The sequence below is a fragment of the Suricata suricatta genome, chromosome 11 (genome assembly GCF_006229205.1).
Source record: "Suricata suricatta isolate VVHF042 chromosome 11, meerkat_22Aug2017_6uvM2_HiC, whole genome shotgun sequence".
Lineage (NCBI taxonomy): Eukaryota > Metazoa > Chordata > Mammalia > Carnivora > Herpestidae > Suricata > Suricata suricatta.
The window spans coordinates 6,326,825-6,344,579 of record NC_043710.1 but is presented as its reverse complement, the minus strand read 5'-3'; the positions used below and the strand labels follow the sequence as shown (position 1 = coordinate 6,344,579).

The window sequence follows — 17,755 nt, the reverse complement described above, 5'->3', positions numbered from 1 at the left end:
TGTGGGGGAGGGGGGCTAACGGCTGTGCTGGGTTTCAGGATCCTTTCCCTGCTGTCCACTCTGGTTCTTGATCCCCGCAGAACAGTCTAGGCCTTTTCCTATCTCAGCCTTCCCTTCTCTTTGCTTTTTACCCCAGCCCTCCTCCAGCCGCCCTGCCCTCTTTTCAGAACAAGTTCCTCTTTTTTTTTTAATATACGCTGACTACAAAACTCTTGCTTCCAACCTCGAAGGTTAACTTCTGTAAATGTTTTTCTAAATGGCACTGTTGCCTAGCAACTATGTTAGATAAAGAATTTCCATGAGGGCGAACATGTTGGGTGTTGGCCAAGAGCAGGCAGCTGAAGGCGGCACCTCAGGCCTCCTGGCCTCCACCCAATTCATTCAAGGAGAAAATGGGGATCTGGTGCAAGTTAAAAGTAATGGGGGCTTAAGGACAGCAAAAGTTGCGTTTGGAAATTCGCTCAAAAGCCTGAGAGGAAGAACAGGCTGAGGCTTCTCTGGGCCCAGGGGGGCCACAGTAAGAGCCGGCGAGGGGGCTCCCCTTACAGAAGGGTTTGGTCGGTAACCACCACCTCTTCCGCCCCGTCAGCTGCCCTTGGTTTGTCTTCCTGACCCTGGACATGAAGGGACGCGTAGGACCCATTGTGTCAAAGTTCGCCGGCTGTCACTAAGTGTCTGGAGGAAACCTTAAGCTCTGGTCTGTTTTGTATTGTGTGGTGCTGACAGTAAATGAGATGCAAAACAGGCTTACAGATACTCGTATGTTTCAAGGGTTCATATTTAATTCAAAATGCACCCCTGCCGCCTGGGAGTGGGCAGAGGAAGGCAGTAAATTAACAAAAAGTAAAAAGATGCAAAGGTGTATGTCTCTGGGAGTGTAGCCTTGACCTTGGACTTGTGGGCGTCCTCTGGGCCACCTTCTGGCCTGCTGGGTCAGACACTGCTTGCTCCGTGCCGCCTTTCCTCTTTCAAATACCTCTTTCTTAGCTGAGTTCTTGTGTATAAAAAAGGCTCATCATGGGGCGTACAAATAAAATTGAGAGAAACTAAAATCAGTAATTTTCTGTTACTGGTATATTTGCTTCTAGAATGTTTTTTCTCTTCCTATGCGTAGGATACAAATGTTAATTATTTTTTTTTTACAAAAAAGGGATTATGCTATAAATGTCCTTGCAACTCCTTACACTTGGTATATAGTGAACATCTTTTCCTGGCATTTGAAATATCTTTTGCGGTGACATAATCTATCATATGGCTCTGTCAACTTAAACAAATTTAGATGACAAGTTATATTCCAGTTGTGTCTTCCTCTTATGAAGTAAAGCTTTGATGACCCTCCCGGTAGCTCCCCCTTGATCGCATCTGGTGGTATTTGTTCGGGGAATATGAGCATATGAACTGCGTATGTCGAACTTAAGACTTTAGGAGCATTCATGGTGCTAAATAGCCTTCCCAGGAGAGATAGTCTAAATTAGTGTTCTTATCATTGAGGCAAACCTGGCTCTGGCTTCCCTTTCCTACGGTCTTCCAAGGTATTACTATATTAAAAACCTTAAATCTTTACTGCTATTGAGACAACATCGATGGATTGGCCATTTGCAGTGGGGTGTGTGTGTGTGTGTGTGTGACTTGGACTTACCTAATCGCTCATTTTCCCCTTGGTTGTTTTGTAGAAACATATTACGGAGATTAATAACCTATGTTCAATGTAAATACTTTTCCCAGTTTTTAGATTACCTCTAACCTAAAGGTAAATGTGTGTTTCAGACATTGAAAGAGTGGCACCATTTTTCTGAGGCCCTCACCCTACAGTTTCTGCACTTGGTGTTGTGTTTAGATCTCTCACCCCAAAAGTATATAAATATTCATCTGGGTTTTCTTGTGACGCTTATGGCTTAATGTTTTACACCTAAACGTGTACTACAACCGGGGTTTATTGTGCAGCCGACGGGAGGGAAAGGGGCCGATGCCCTCCCGGAGCCCCAGAGCTTGCTCCCCTCCTGGTGTCCCCCCTCCTTGTGACTACGAATTGAGTGGCAGAGTCGAGGGGTGTTGTCACAATGGGACAGCTCACTGGAGAAGCCCTTGGGGACAGGCAGGCATCCTCTCCCAGTGGGGGCCTCTGTGACTCCCCAATTACTCCATGTGTCCATCCTCTGGGGGCGAGTGTCCGAAGCAGGTGCGGAAGGATGAAGCTTTACTGAGGAGAGCCCGAGCGAGTTACTGAGCCCCACCCCCCAGCCGGTTTCCCTCCTCGGGGACCAGAGGCGATGAGCGTACGTATGGGGCACACAGCTACTCCTGATCCGGTGCTTGCGGTGCCGCCGTCCTCTCCTTTGCCTAGCCTCCCATCCAGCCCCTGCCCCTGGTTCCCCCTCCCTGCCCTTGGCACCTGCCCGCCTGGCTCTGAGCCTTTGGTGACAATTGGTGTGCACATTCTGGTCTGCTCTGGTTTTGCATTTTAGTTTCCCTTTGTTTGCATTTCCCTGTAGCAATGGAGTCACCTGCACATTGGGCATGGCTTTCTCTCAGGGCTGTTCATTCCTCCCCAGGAATGCTTTGGATGGGCCTAGAGGTCTTCTCCGAATGTCAGAAACTGTGTGCAGATGATTGTGTGTGTGTGAAAAGCATAAGCTTGCCAAAGAGGTCTGTGACCTCTAAAACTGATCCAATGAAAAGCTGCATTCTTGTATCCCATGGTGCTTATACTGTAGGATGTTTAGTCCGTCTCTTGAGTTGTAAGCAGAGCCTTGATTATTTTAGACTGCCTGCCATGGGCGTCCGTGAAGGTGGCGCGGGCACGTGCTCCCCACGTGGCCTGGCCCGGTCGGTGAGTGCCCTGTTTTGCAGACTCGGATGCTCTCCGGAGAGCTTACGCTTCCTCTTGTGAGCAGATCTATTTCCCTACATGGTTGGTAACATCAAGATATTTTCCATTTTTCTTATTTTCGATTGTGGTAAAATACACATAACATAAAACTTATCTTCTTCATCATTTTTAAGTGTACAGTTCAGTAGGGTTAAATATATTGTAGTACAACCAATTTCTGGAACGTTTTCATCCAGGAAAACTGAAATTCCAGACCTGCCAAACTCCCTATTCCCTTCTTCCTTCCTCCCTCCCTCTCCTGGCAACCCGAGTCTCTGTCTCTGGGAGTTTGACCTTTCTAGGTAGCTCGCGTTAGACTCGTGAGGTACTTGTCTTTTTTGCGATTGGCTTATTTTAACTTTGGCATCGTATCCTCAGGGTTCATCTGTGTTATAACGTGTGTCAAAATCTTCCTTTTTAAAAGAGCTGAAACGGGCACCTGGCTGGCTCAGTCGGTGGAGCGTGCAACTTTTGCTATCAGGTTTAGGAGTTTGAGCCCCACGCTGGGTGTAGAGATTACTTTAAAAAAAAATAAAAGAGCTGAAATGTTCCATCCTATGTATGTAACACATTTGTGTATCGCCTGTCAGTTAACACCTGGGTGGCTCCCACCATGTTTTGGCTGTTGTGAGCGATGCTGGTGGGAACATGGGTGTGCAAATAACCCTTTGAAGCCCTGCTTTCATTTTTTTCGGAGATAACACTCAGCGGTGGGGTTGCTGGGTCATATAGTAATTCTACTTTTACGTTCTTGAAGAAATTTCATACAGTTTTCCACGTGGTCCCCAACACTTGCTATTTTCTGTTGTTTTAAATAGCACCCATCCTATTGGGTGCGAGGTAAGGTCTCACTGTGGCTTTGGTTTGCATTTGCCTAAAAGTCCGTGACATTGATAAGATTGTTGGCCATTTGTATGTCTTGTTGGGGGCAATATCTTTTCAAGTCTTTTGCCCATTTTAAAAACTAGGCTATTTTTAATCATTATTGATTTGTAGTTCTTAAAGTATATTCTGGGTAATAACCCTGTATCAGATATATCTTAGGAGGATTTTCTTCCCTGGTGTGGGCTGCGTTTTCAGTATATTGATTATATCCTTTGATGCCCAGAAGGTTCTCATTCGCATGAGTCCAGTGTATCTGTTTTTGCCTTGGTTACCTGTGCTTTTGGTGCCATGTCCAAGAAGTCATTGCCAAGTCCAGTGTCGTGAAGTATTTGTTGCTACCTTTAGAAGCACTTTGGTAGTCTTAATCCGTGTTTTTGAACTTACTGGGTAGCACGTTTTACCGTTTGACTTACCGTCTGCCTTTTACCTCTTTACCCTTACCGTATGAAATTCCATGTTGAGTTCTATGATGATCGTAAATTCTTTGTTCAGTTCAGAAGGTAAGCTTTTGCCAGTTCTGAGTGTCAAGCTTACTCCATTTTTCTCCCCTCTGTTGGTGCAAAAAATATCACACAAGGACTTTTAAAACATCCGTCTACCAAGTCTAACAGTAACAAGTAAGTTAGTTGGTTTTGCTTCTGATTGCATTTTCTTTAGTAGCTAAACTGTTTAAGGAGTTATGAATCCAACTTAGCAATGGATCTAAATTGATTAATTATACTGATAAAGTTGGAATGTCAAACTTCTACTGAGTGGGTCCCGGCTTTGCCCCAGGTCACTGTCAGTGTCTTGTCATTAACTGTCCATCTGAATCCTTTTCTGGAATTTTTAGCCTCTAGTTTCTGTTGTTTCTAGTCAAATGCAGCAAAGTTTAATGACTGTCACTGTTAACTATGTGTGAAAACCTGGTAAGTGGAGGCTGTGTTACTCCTCTTAAGACAAGAATATTCTCCCCTTGTTCGAACTTGAGTACACGAAACTGGACTAATCTTTGGTTCATGACATAACATGGCTCTCTTTTTTATTTGCTTCCTTGATGTTTCTAAGACTGTGGTAAGCATTTCTGAGTCTATGCTCTTAATATAAAAACTAGGACAGTAGACAGTAGCTTCTTCAACCTGTGTGGTCCTCTTTTCTCCCTGCCTCCTTCTAGGCCAGCGTAATCACCATCCTGAATACTGGGTCTCTCTTTACTCGCTTTCTTTGCGTGTAACTTTTATACATTTGTTACTTAAGTGTATTTTTAAGGAAGCTCCAGGCATTCACAGCCCCTCCGGACAGCACCGCACAGCAGCTCTACCTATGTCCGTGGGTCTGGGACTCTCCATCTTGCGAGGTGGGTTGAGAGTTTCTGCAGCCGAAGGAGAAGAATGTGCTAAGGAGTTGAGTTACATCTGATCAGTCTCTAAAAAACTGCTGTCTGAACCAGAACTGAGCATCAGATAGTGTCTGACCTATTTAGACCTCACAAGACTCTGCGTCTACTTCTGGCGTTCTTTCCTCTAAGGAGGTTGAAAAACAAATGCTTCTAGGACAGCAGTTGTGACATTTGCCAAAAGTGGTGTTTAGTTATATCTTATTTGTTTGGTCGGTTGGAATCTTCTCACCTGGCATCTGGGTTCTCCTTTACGTGCTTCCCCTCAGTGGCCCCCCAGGCCCAGGGGCACAGGCGTGAGCTCTGCTCTGTCTCTTACTCTCCTAATAGGGTCCTGGGGAGCTTGACGCTGGGAACCACGAGGCCCAGGATCTATCCCCGCAGCCTGATTCTTGCCCCCTTAGCCTCTGGGGTAATTGTACCCTGTCCCCCGACTCCTGTGTCGATGTAACAGCTGTGTGACCGGCTGTCTGTGTGTCAGCCAGGCCTGCCTCTGCCTCCTGCTCACCCCGCTGGCTTTCTTCCCGTTTGTTTCAAGGTGTAGAAAATGTTCGAAGTAATATGCGCACGTGTTAAAAATTCAAACATCTTTCTCTAGCCTCCAGCCTCCCTTCCCACAGAGGCAGCAGTCATGGCCAGCTGGCTTGAGTTTCCTTCCAGATAATCCGGCGCGCGTACTCCCCTACGGAGTCCTGGTATACCGCGCACCCCCCTCGCACTTTGGACCCTTGGGTTAACAGTGCGTCTCGGAGCTCACTGCGTATCTTTTTATGGCCTACCTTGGGCTTCTCGAAATGTATCCATGTGGTAGTCCGTGTTTGAATTAGCCATCTTCCCTTGTGAGGAGCAATTAGATGATTTCTCACAATTCTTACCACGTATGAAGCTATACGGAGTTGTGTGTCAGGCTATGCTGAGTATCAGTCTGTGTGTTTTTGTGCATGTGGGCAACTGTGCCTTTGGGGGAAGCTCTCTGGGTCATGGTCTGTGTGTCTTTCTGAATATGACGGGCACGGCCAGCCTACGTGCTCTGTAGTCACGTTCCATTTGACATTTCCCGGCACTTTACCAGTGCGTGTTCTTAAACTTGGTTGTCAGTGTGAGAAGTAAAAATAGCATTTCACGGTAGCTTTGAGTTCTATTGCTACTGGGCTGGGGACTTACAGATTTTCAAGAGATTTTTATATAGTGAAGAAATTAGCCCTTTGTCACTGATGCCACAATACTTTCCTGTTTGTCGTTGATCTCGAGTGCTAAAATGTTGCTGTTCAGATGTAACATGTAATGTACCATATGTAAATGTAATGTAAATATACTTATGTGTCGATGTTTTCTTTTGTGGCTTCCAGGTTTTATGGCTCAGGCTGTGAAGCCCCCCGCCCCCCGACCTTCCCCCACCCGGTGCCAGCAGCAGCAGGGGGGCCCTGCAGCCCGGCCTTGGGCCTTGGCCATTTGGGTTTTATCTTTACTGACTGGAAGGCAAACACCAGTGTCGCCCTGGACAAAAAGTTTCCGCTTGTTGATTCTGTGCAGGTGAATGAACACTGTTGGCTGACGGATGTGGCTGCTCGTGCTTCAGTGATGTTTTCACCTCCTGAGAACCCTTTACCTGAGGACATTAACCTCGAATATTCCAGAACACTGTTCAAGTTTGTGTTTGCCTTTTGTTTCCCTTGTTTTTTAGGTTGATGCACAATGTTGCGGTGGCTTCAAACTGTAATTTGCCTTTTAAATTTACTTGTTGGGTGTTGCCAAGGGTTTTAAGCTAAGTCAAGTCCATTATTTTCATCATGGTTTCATACTTTGATGTCTGCTCTGGTTCTCACTGGCTTCCTGGGGCTTTCATTTTTGACATTTGACATAACTCTTTAATCGACTTAGAAGCTGGGTTGGTGTGTGTGCTGCATGAGGTAAGAATCCAGTTAATTCAAGATGGTCAACCAATTTGCCCGGAGCTGCTCCCTGATTGATGCTTTTTCTCTACTGATCCGAAACTGGTTAGTTATGTACTAAGTACTTTTAATATAATTGAGTCTGTTTCTGAACTTTCTAGTCTGTTCCGCCGATCTGTCTTTCCTCTGCCGGTCAGTCCAGTGTTTTCATTATGTTAGCTTTATCACATCTGATGGTAAAATGTGGTCCTTCAAAGCCGTGGCATTCTTTTAAGGTATTCTGATTTTTACTGGAATTGCATTATGTTTATCGAAATGCTGACATTGCGACTTTCCATTTAGGAATGAGCCCATCGCCTCCCGTTTGTTTAGGATCAGATGATTTTCATTCTCAGAAATTTTAGACCTCTCTTGTACAAGTTATGGACCTTTGTGAAGTTTGCTCCTAGATATGTGATATTTTGTGTTGTGATTAGATATATTTTTCTATTAAAATTCCCGAGTATGGTAGTATATGATAAGACTTGTTTTATAGATGTACATTATTTTGAAAATAAATAGGCTGATTATGAAGGCCAGGTGGAGGATAATATAGTCTCCGGGCTAAAAGGGCATGCTTTTGAGTCCGATGACCCTGCTCTCATGTTTGACTAGTCCTTTATTTATTTTCTATGCGACCAGCTCTTTGCCTCAGTTTCTCCATTTGTAAGAAGGGAGAATATATTATCTATAAGAATTGGGATGAGAGTTTAATGAAATAAATAGGCCTTGTGCTCAGTGCTCGCTGACGCAGAGTAGCACTGCTCTACCGGACTTTCAAAGCAAGCGTCATCTTGAATGCTTCCGTCATCCGTGTGGTTTATTCCATTTCTCATGCTTCTCTCCCGTCTTGCTGGCGCTGGCTGTAATCACTAATGAGCTGTGAGCATCATGGTCTTGCTCCCACCCCGTCTGCTGGCGGGTCTGTCGGCAGCTAGAGAAGGGGCGGCCTGGCTCTGGGGTGCACACGAGCCCCCAGCAGCACACGTCAGGTTCCCACTGGGTGTCCGTCCTCCTGATGGCCCTCAGTTGGAGTGATCTGCTGATAGACAGCCTAAAACTTTAATATTCACAGATTTGTTTTACCATATATTTGAAAATGGCTGGTTTGCTATTTATGGTGGTAATACATTTCCTTTTAAAAGGAATTTTAGTTTTTCTCTTCTTAATTGAACTATCCCTCAAGATAAGACAAGAGTCATATTGTCGAAGTGCACAATCCAGTGGGTTTTACTATGTTCACTGTGTTGCGCCACCATCACTATTATCCCATTTCCAGGCCTTTTCATTTTCCCAAAAAGAAGCCTGCCACCCATAAAACAATAACCTCCCTCCCTCCTCCCGGTTCCCTTCCCCCCTCCTGCATTTTCATTATTGTAACTGATCAGAGTCTGTTTGCAATAGATGTGAAGGTGAAGACTACGAGGGGCGCTGATTTGACGGAGGCTCGGGACGGGCAAGAACTCGGCAGGAGCAGCTTCTGCTGCAGAACTTGCTTGGTTGGTGTTCCTCCTCCTGGTTCCTAATAACTGTACTTTCTGTCTCTACGAATTTGCCTGTTCTAGGTTCCTCGCATGAACGGAATCGCACATTTGTCCTTTGTGTCTGTCTTATTTCAGTTAGCACAGCGCCTGCAAGTTTCATTCACGTTGCCGCATGTAACAATATGTCTTCCCTTTGTGAGGCTGCGTGCTGTCTGGTGCTGTGGCTGCACCACATTTTGTCTCTCCCGTCATCAGTTGGACATTGGGGTTGTTTTCGCGCATTTGGCTATTATGAATAATGCTCCTATTCACTTTTTATGTGAATTTTTTTTTACATGGTCTTTAGTGTTTGCCTTGCAGGGGAAGTGCGGTGTCAGCTAACTCTGTGCTTAACTTTTTGAGGATCCGCCAAACTGCCTCCCAATGTGGCTGCGCCATTTTACATTCCCGCCGTTAATTGATGAAGTTTCCAATTTTTCTACACCCTCAACCCTTGTTCTTATTTGGCTCTGTGTGTGTGTGTGTGGTTTATATAAGCTCTATACCCAGTGTGGGATTTGAACTCACAACCCCGAGTCGCATGCTCATCCACACAAACAGCCAGGCACCTCTCCCTCTGGCTTTTTGATCATAGGCATCCCAATGGGTGTGAAGTGGTGTCTCCTGTGATTTTGATTTGCATCTCTCATGACTGATGATGTCCAGCACCTTTTCATACGCCTGTTGGCCACGTCTAGATCCTCTCTAGAGAACTGTCTATTCTGACCCTTTGTCCCCTCTTCAATCGAGTGTTCACCTTTTCATTATTGAATTTTAAGAGTTCGCTGTATATTCTGGATACTGGACCCTTATCACGTTTTTCCCTTCTTGGGGTCACATTTCCACTTTCTTGGTAGTGTTCTTTGACATAAAATGAATTTATATTTTAAAAATAACTTGATTGGGGGGGAACTAGGACTGGCTATACTCAGATGTCGCAAAAAATGTCCAGCTGTCATGTGAATGATTAAGGTTTGGGGGCAGAGGAAAGAGGGTTCCGATCCTGTGATGGGAAGTGGGTGGGCACCCTTCCTGTGCGAGGTCAGTGGGCGCCGCCTGGTGCATGTGCCGGGGTCAGCTCGTCAGCGGGCTTGAGGTGCTTAGGAGGTTTGGTTTCTTAGGTCCAGTAATGGATCCCGGATTTATTCAGATGTCTCTCATACATCTTCTTCCTCCCCCGAGCATCGAGTTTTTCTCCCTTCATTCTCTTGTAATTAATGACATCATGGAATATTCCAGCCTCCTGTGATTTCCGAAACACCGTGCCCAGGCCCGGAGCTGTTTTCTGCCAACACAGAAATGAATCAGGGGGTCTGCTTCTAACCTCAGGGCGCCGTCAGGCCGGTTTTGGTATCGGGACCTCAGAAAAGGCAGAGAACAGCGGCTAAGAGCAGAGCTTTGGGCTGGACAACTGCATTTCTAGTCCCTGCTTTGCCACCCATCAGCGCGTGACATTGGCCCCTTTTCTAAAATCCTTGAAGCCACTCTCCTTGATAAAAGGGGGACAGAACTAAAGTTAGAACATAACTCGTGGTTTGTGTGAGGCTGAGCGAGGGGTCGCACGGCCCAGGTCCTGGGAGCGAGGGGCGCTGCCGTGTCCTGTCCGTCAGGCTCCCGCCTGGGTACAGAGGACCGAGCACAGAGTCCTGTACCGCCGCCCGAGCTGCCACTCTGGAGATTCCGTGTTCTTTGCAAACTTCCAGTTTCCTTCCGAGTTTCCGAGTCCGTATTTCTATTTCATCGTAAGTCAATTTTTTTAAATTAAGTTTTCTAAGAAAATTTCCGTTTTAAATATATATTAGTGTAGAGCATTTTTTATTTGCATTTTAATATCCTTGTCAATGGTTTTCAGGAGTGGGAGTAAAAATTGTTTTCACTTTTTATTCCTAGTTTATCTTTAACAGACTTTCAAGAAATCTACTTTTTTGGCTTTTTCAAAGAAGCAGCTTTAAGTAGAAAACGCAATTCTGCTTTAATATTGTAATTTATTAACTTCTGCTTTTATTTCATTAATTCTCCTGCTCTCCTTGGATGTTGTTTTGTTCCTTTTTCCACAGTCTTGCCCCGCGTGCTTAACGCGGAGGGCGGGGGAGGCAGAGCGCGGTCAGGGAGGCTGAGGCAGGAGGCGGTCCTGCTCTAGCCCCACTGTGACCACAGACAGAGCCCTCAGATGCCGACGTGTGGACCCTCAGTCAGGGAGGGAACTGACGCCCGCCCCCCCACATATACGTCCGCCACCAGAGGATGCCCGGAGGCCAGCTAGTGGCCAGGGCCCAGCGGGAGCATGGGGGGCATTCTGGCGAGCCGCCGTTGCTTCGGTCCACAGTTCCAGTGTCTAACGGTCACTCCGACGACCTCCTCCGTGTCCAGATACTCAGCTGGTCTCCACAGACATAGGCAGGTGAGACGTACGGCCTTGCCTTCCAGTGGTGCCCCCGTCCTCCTGGGGGACGGGTCTCGGATGCTGATTATATATAGATAATGAGGTAACTCAGTGTGACGAAGGCAGCCAGCGGGGGGTGGAGTGCAGCCTGAGGGTGAAGACAGAGCCCTAACCCAGGGGAGACCTTGAAGCTCTCGCTTGAAGCGTAGTCGAGGCTATAAGGAAGAGCATTCCCAGCTGAGGGAAGGGCATGAGCAAAGCCTCTGAGCTGTGAAGGGAACTGGCTGGAGCTAGGAGTGCAAGGTGCAGCTGGCGGGGGCCCGGGGAGGACTGGGATGCACCCCAGAGGGCACCTGAAGGCTCCCTGTCTGTACTTGGGGAAAGAGTTTATTGTCCTTATTTCCTATATGCTTTTTGGTTTTAGTTCTGATGTATCATTTGAACATATTTAAAGAGTATGCTTTAAATTTTCCAAGTTTTTGGAAGGGCTTTTGTTTTTAATTTTTAAACTATTATGATCAGGTTCTGTTTTAATGAATGGTTACCTGAGGAAGCGCCCGGTACAATTTCTGCCTTTTTGGATCTGTGGCTCCCTTTCATCACTGCCTAAGGTACGGTTATTTTTATAAATGTTCCATGGCATTCGAGAAAGTATGCTCTGTCACATTCCATATTCTGGATCCGTCCCTCTCCATGGTTTTGGGCGCAGTCCAAAGCCACGCCGTCCCTATGTAATGCGAAGCGTGATTACATTTCCCCCACCACTCCTGGCTCTCCGCTGCCTCCCAGGACTGCTCCGCAGTTCTGTTCTGTGTGTTTTGCTGCAGTGTATTTGGCATGTGGAGAGTCCAGCCCTGCCGCGTGGAGGGCTTGGTGTTGACGGGGCAGCCGGGAACCACCCTGTCCCCACCCCACCTTACTGTCTTGGCAGGGTGAATGAAGTACCTGGGTGTGGGAATTTTCAACTGTTGAATTTTGAAACCATTTTTCCATCTCTCGTCTGTTTCCTGCCCGTGTCACGTGTTCATTTTACACAGTTGTGATCAGGCGCTATTTTGCTTCCTCCACTTCAGGCTATGTTGTAGGCACAGTGACTCGTGCTGAAATAATCCGCCTGTTCTGGCTGAATTCTCTGGGGGATTCCGGGGTGTGAGCCTGTCAGTGTCACCTCATGTGGGCTGGTTCCAGCATTCTGTCACCCTAAATGACACCGGCACAGATGTCTTGGGGCAAATCCTCTTTTATACCCCCAGGCTGCTTTTGGTTTGGTCCCAGTCCCCACCGGCCGGAGGGAAGGGCCGGAATTGCTCGGTTCTCTTCGCTCACTGCCCCGGTCCATGTGTTCGCAAGGGGCCGGTTACACACTCCTGTTGTGCCCACGGCCCCGCCAACACAGTTCTTTCTGTTTGTGACTGTGAGTGCGGAGTGCTTCCTTGAAGCCATTTTAATTTTCACCGGCGTCGCGTTTTCCTGTGTAGGTGACTCTCTGAGTTTCCTGACGCAGACGCCTTGAGGGTCGTGTCACTAACGTGTTGAATTAATTCTTTGCTCATCTTACAGACTGTGTTTTGACTCCCCCCATTTCTGAGGCCTTTTAAGGTCAGAGCTTTGTTGCTTCGTCAGGTTGGGACTTAGATGGCTATGCACGGTTCCTCTCTCCTGCCGCAATAAGTAAGTGCCTGTCCCTTGTGGTGTGTTTGGGGGGTGGAGCCCTGAAGAGAAGCCAGGAGGGGAGATGGGCAGCCTAGGAGGGTGGGGGCGGTGAGGGAGATGGGTGAAGGGGGTGGAAGCCTGGCTGTGAGCCCACCCTGTGGTCCCCAGACCTCGGTGTGTGTGTGTGTGTGTGACTGTGTGTGTGTGTGTGCGCGTGTGCGTGTGTGTGTGTGTGTGTGTGTGTGTGTGTGAGAGAGAGAGAGAGATGTGGGACTGGCTCTGCCTGCAGAGCATCCCTCGGGACTAGTAGGACCCGTTCTCAGCCCGAGCTGGCGTGACCCTGAACAGGACCCAGCCCCCTCTGAGCCTGCCCTTCTCCAGACCCCGCTCCTGAGCTCCTCAGGGTTGGCAGGCGGGGTCCAGTGGCCAGGACTCCCGGAGGAGGACCGCAGAGCTGGGGGTGCTCCCGCTGGACCCGCCGCAGGCCCACAGGAGGCAGAGACCGGCCTGGGAGCAGCAGGCTGGGAGGGTGGCCCCAGGGCACGTAAACTGGCCAAGGGACCAGGATGGGCTTCCTGTTGCTCCTGTCTCTGAGGCCCTGGTGCCTGGGACCCTCCTCTCGGGGGACTCAGACACCGGGCCAGAGGCTGGTGGGGGCACTGTGCTACTGACTTCGTTTTCAGGCAGTGGCAGTTATGCAGGAAGGACCCACAGCCGACAGCGGTGGGGAGGGCGAGGCAGGTTGGCTAGACTGCGTGGCCCCGCACAGCAGGGGCCCAGCACACGTAGAGGACTGCTGGCATTGGAGCTCGGCCAGGGCGCCTAAAATTCCCTCTAGTTCTTAGATTTCCTGTTATGGATGACAAATGTGAAATTTTTACCTTTAATTATAAAAGTAATCTGCATAGAGGTAAAAATTCAAGCCATGGAAAAGGTGATAAAGTGGAAGTAAAATCCCTCTCCCCTCACCCATCCCAGCCCTAATACAGAGAGGTTGTTTGCTCACATTTCTTAGCATCTTTCTGGAAATTTCCATCCACAAATGAGACTTGTCACTGCTGACATTGCCCTTCAGTGAGCAGGACCATAACTCGTGGTTCCGTTTTCCCCGGACTTCTCGAGCTCCTGCCTTCGGCACAGCAGGAAACGTGTGACCGTGAGGCCAAGGGGACGTGTCCCCTGGCTGCACCTTGGACAGGGCTGCCAGGGCAGGGAGGGGGACCTGGGAGGGAGGGAGGCCCGGAGCCGCCGCAGGTGTTTCTTTTACTGGACGCGGCCCATGGCCGCGTTCAGGTTTTGCTTTTCACCTTTGAGTCTGTGAGAAAATGAGTAGGAAAAAGCAAAAGGCGCTGGTGCTGGCACGCCTGGCGCAGCTGGGCCGGGGTTCGAGTCCCCGCGGCATCTCTGCTTCCTTCCGGCTCGCTTCCTTCCGGCTCTCCACTCCGGGGCCCTTACCCTCTCCCCCACCCCCACCCCTGGGGTCCTGAGGAGAGGCGTTGGGCTGGAGCACCCAGGACCTCCCAGGAGTGCTCCCCTCCAGTCTCCTCCATCGCCCCCTTGGAGGACCTGGCGCTGGGCTCTCCAGGGCTCTCCTCCTCCCCTGGGCCACACGCAGAAGACGAGTTAGCTCCGTCCTAACCGATCCTTGGAGAAGAAGAGGAGAGCTGGGGGGCTGCGAACCCCAAGGCTGAGGGGGCGTGTGCTCACCGCATCCCCACCTGGCCCCCTCATCCGAGGCTCCCAGGACCCCCTCCCCACTGCCCTCCACCTCCGAGGCCCAGACGGCTCCTCTGGGAAGGCTGCGGGGTGAGTTCGGAGCAGAGCTCTGAGCTGGCAGGCCAGGGGGCGGGGCGGCCCTGGGGGAGAAGAAGGCGGGGCCCACGCGGAACCGCGGCTGGAGGGGCCTGAGCGGCCCGAGGGGTCTGAGACTGCACTCTCCAGGCGCCTGGGACCTGGATGGATCCCAGGAGACCCCCAGCTCGGTCAGCCTCCCCCGGTCCGTTCCCCGCATCCCCAGAAAGCCGTCAGAGGATCACAATCCATTTCACTGGCTACAGCGCTGATGGCTGCCTCGTCTTCAGTCCCAGCCCATCCCTGCGCTGACCCCTTCCACAAGCCCTGTCTCAACGGGAATACTGGAAGCGGGAGGGGACGTGTGCAAAGTTGGCCTGGGAGGTAGGGCCTTCTAGCCGGGCTGGGGGCTCCCCGCCTCTCAGAGCCCAGTCATAAGTCATCTCATCCCGGACTCAGGGCATGTCACAGGACAAGTCCTCTCCAGAGAGCTGGGCTCCTGTGGGCTGGAGGAGACACCAAACCCGGACAAGCCTGAGGGACATGCAGTGTGCAGGGTCGAGGGAGAGAAGCAGGACACGGAGAAGGGTAGGAAACCAGTCAGCCTTGGTAGAGAGAACTGCTTTTCCTTTTTTAATGTTTACTTATTTTGAGAGAGAGAGAGCATGCACAGGTGCACAGGGGAGGTGCAGAGAGAGAAAGGGAGGGAGAGAATCCCACGTCAGGTTCTGCACTGATGACGGGGACCCTGCTTAGGATTCAATCCCTTGAACCTCAAGACTATGACCCAAGCCAAGATCAAGAATTGGATGTTTGGGGCTCCTGGGTGACTGAGTCAGACAAGCGTCTAGCTTCAGCTCAGGTCATGATCTCATGGTTCGTGGGTTCGAGCCCCACATCGGGCTCTGTGCTGACAGCTAGCTCAGAGCCTGGAGACTGCTTCAGATTCTGTGTCTCCCTCTCTCTCTGACCCTCCCCTGCTCGCACTGTCTCTCTGATTCATATGTTCAACTAAGTCACCCAGACACGCTGAGAGAACTTTTAGGGGACCTTCGGGGCACCTGGCTGGTTGTCAGTGGAGCATGTGACTCTTGATCTAAGGGCCATGAGTTCGAGCCCCATGTTGGGGGTAGAGTTTACTTAATAAAAAATAAGGGACCTTGGCCTGGGCCCTCCTCAAGGACACTGGTGGCCGCTTTGTCATCATCTGCAATCCCTCAACCTCTTGGCAAATTTTGGTGACAGAAAATTGCCCTGTGGACCTGGTGTTTCTGGCTGAGGTGGTGAGAGGAGGCGGCAGGAGGCCGTGGTCTCGGTGGGTGGCCTGTGACCTGGCCCAGACCATGTCCACCGAGGTGCCCATCGATCTGAAGAGCGGCAGCCACATGAGTCAGAAGAAGCTTTGGGACCTTTAGTCCTTGGACATGATAGACCGGCTGCCAGGGGCTGACAGGCTTATGCTCGTGGGAGGCCAGGAAATGACGGAAAGGAGCCAACATGCCTCAGAGAGCATGGACCCGAGTCTGACTAGCCTGTTTGAGACTCAGTTTCTGCATCTCTAAAATCAAGTAAATAGGGGCGCCTGGGTGGCTCAGTTGGTTAAGTCGACTTCGGCTCTGGTCATGATCTCACCATTCGTGGGTTAAAGCCCTGCATCGGGCTCTGTGCTGACAGCCAGCTCAGAGTCTGGAGCCTGTTTCAGATTCTGTGTCCCCCTCTCTCTGACCCTCCCCTGCTTGTGCTGTCTCTCTCTGTCTCTCAAAAATAAAAAACATTTTAAAATATTCTTTTAGGGGCGCCTGGGTGGCCCAGTCGGCTAAGCCTCCGGCTTCGGCTCAGGTCAGATCTCATGTTGGTGGGTTCGAGCCCCGCGTCAGGCTCTGTGCTGACAGCTAGCTCAGAGCCTGGAGCCTGCTTCTGGTTCTGTGTCTCCTTCTCTCTCTGCCCCTCCTCCTCTCATGCTCTGTCACTCTCTGTATCAAAAATAAATAAAACATTAAAAAAATTTATTAAAAAATTATTTTAATCAATAAAATCAAGTCAGTGGTACCTACCTTGCAGGGTTGTGGGGACAATTAGGGGTGCCGTTTATGAACTGCCACGGGGACATAAAGGAACTCGGAGCTCGGGAACGAGAGGACTGGGAAGCAGGGAAGCAGCTTGGAGTCGGCTGGGAACAGCTCGGCCTGCAAGGCCGAGCAGAGGCAACGGGGAGCTGCGGACGGATTTTAAGCAGGAGAGACACGTGCTCGGATCCAGGTTCTAGAAGGGTCCCCATGCAGGCCAATGAAAGATGGATCAGAGGTCAAAGAGGAGGAAGCCAGTGCAGGATGAGGCGGACTGGACGGGGCAGGGACAGTGAGGACAGAGTTGGGGAGAGGCTAAGGTGGGGCTTGGTGTCTGATTGGTACAGACCACGTTGGCAGCTGAAGGCAAGTTCAAGCCTCAGTTTCTCCTTCTTCCATTCTCTGCTGGTTCTTCTCCATCCTTCTGATCTGTGGATCCCAGACTCCCACGTCACCTCCAGCCTCTCCTGCCTCCAATCCCTGTGTCAGATTTCATCCTGGAAGCTGAATTTGACCAGGAGGCATTTTGCTTGGCTTTGTGGCCTTTTTCAAATGTTTAAAAACATTTTTATTGGGGCACCTGGGTGGCTCAGTTGGTTAAGCCTCCGACTTCAGCTCAGGTCATGATCTCACGGTTTGTGGGTTTGAGCCCCACGTCGGGCTTGGTGCTGACAGCTCAGAGCCTGGAGCCTGCTTCAGATTCTGTGTCTCCCTTTCTCTCTGCCCCTCCCCGCTCATGCTCTGTCTCTCTGTCTCAAAAATAAATAAAATATTTAACTTTTTTAAATTGAGGACACACACACAATGTAAAACTTGCCATTTAACCCGTGTTTTTAAAAAAATTTTTTTATAGTTTATTGTCAAGTTGGTTTCCATATAACACCCAGTGCTCATCCCCACAAGTGCCCCCCTCCATGACCATCACCCTCTTACCCCTTTCCCCCTCCCTCTTCAGCCCTCAGTTTGTTTTCAGTATTCAAGAGTCTCTCATGATTTGCCTCCCTCCCTCTCCCTAATTCTTTCCCCCACTTCCTCTTCCCATGGTCCCGTTAGGTTTCTCCTGTTAGACCTATGAGTGCAAACATATGGTATCTGTCCTTCTCCACCTGACTTATTTCGCTTAGCATGACACCCTCTAGGTCCATCCACATTGCTACAAATGGCCAGATTTCATTCGTTCTCATTGCCATGTAATACTCCATTGTATATATACCACATCTTCTTTTTTTTTTTAATGTTTTATTTATTTTTGATACAGAGAGAGACAGAGCATGAGAGA

General features: G+C 49.4%; 1 long non-coding RNA gene across 1 annotated transcript; it reads left to right on the top strand.

Moving 5' to 3' along the window:
- LOC115272727 lies at positions 1 to 13,964 on the top strand. Its single transcript, XR_003900425.1, has 2 exons — positions 1 to 10,984; positions 11,489 to 13,964. It is a non-coding gene; the product is annotated as an uncharacterized LOC115272727 (long non-coding RNA).
- Positions 13,965 to 17,755: the final 3,791 nt, after the last annotated feature.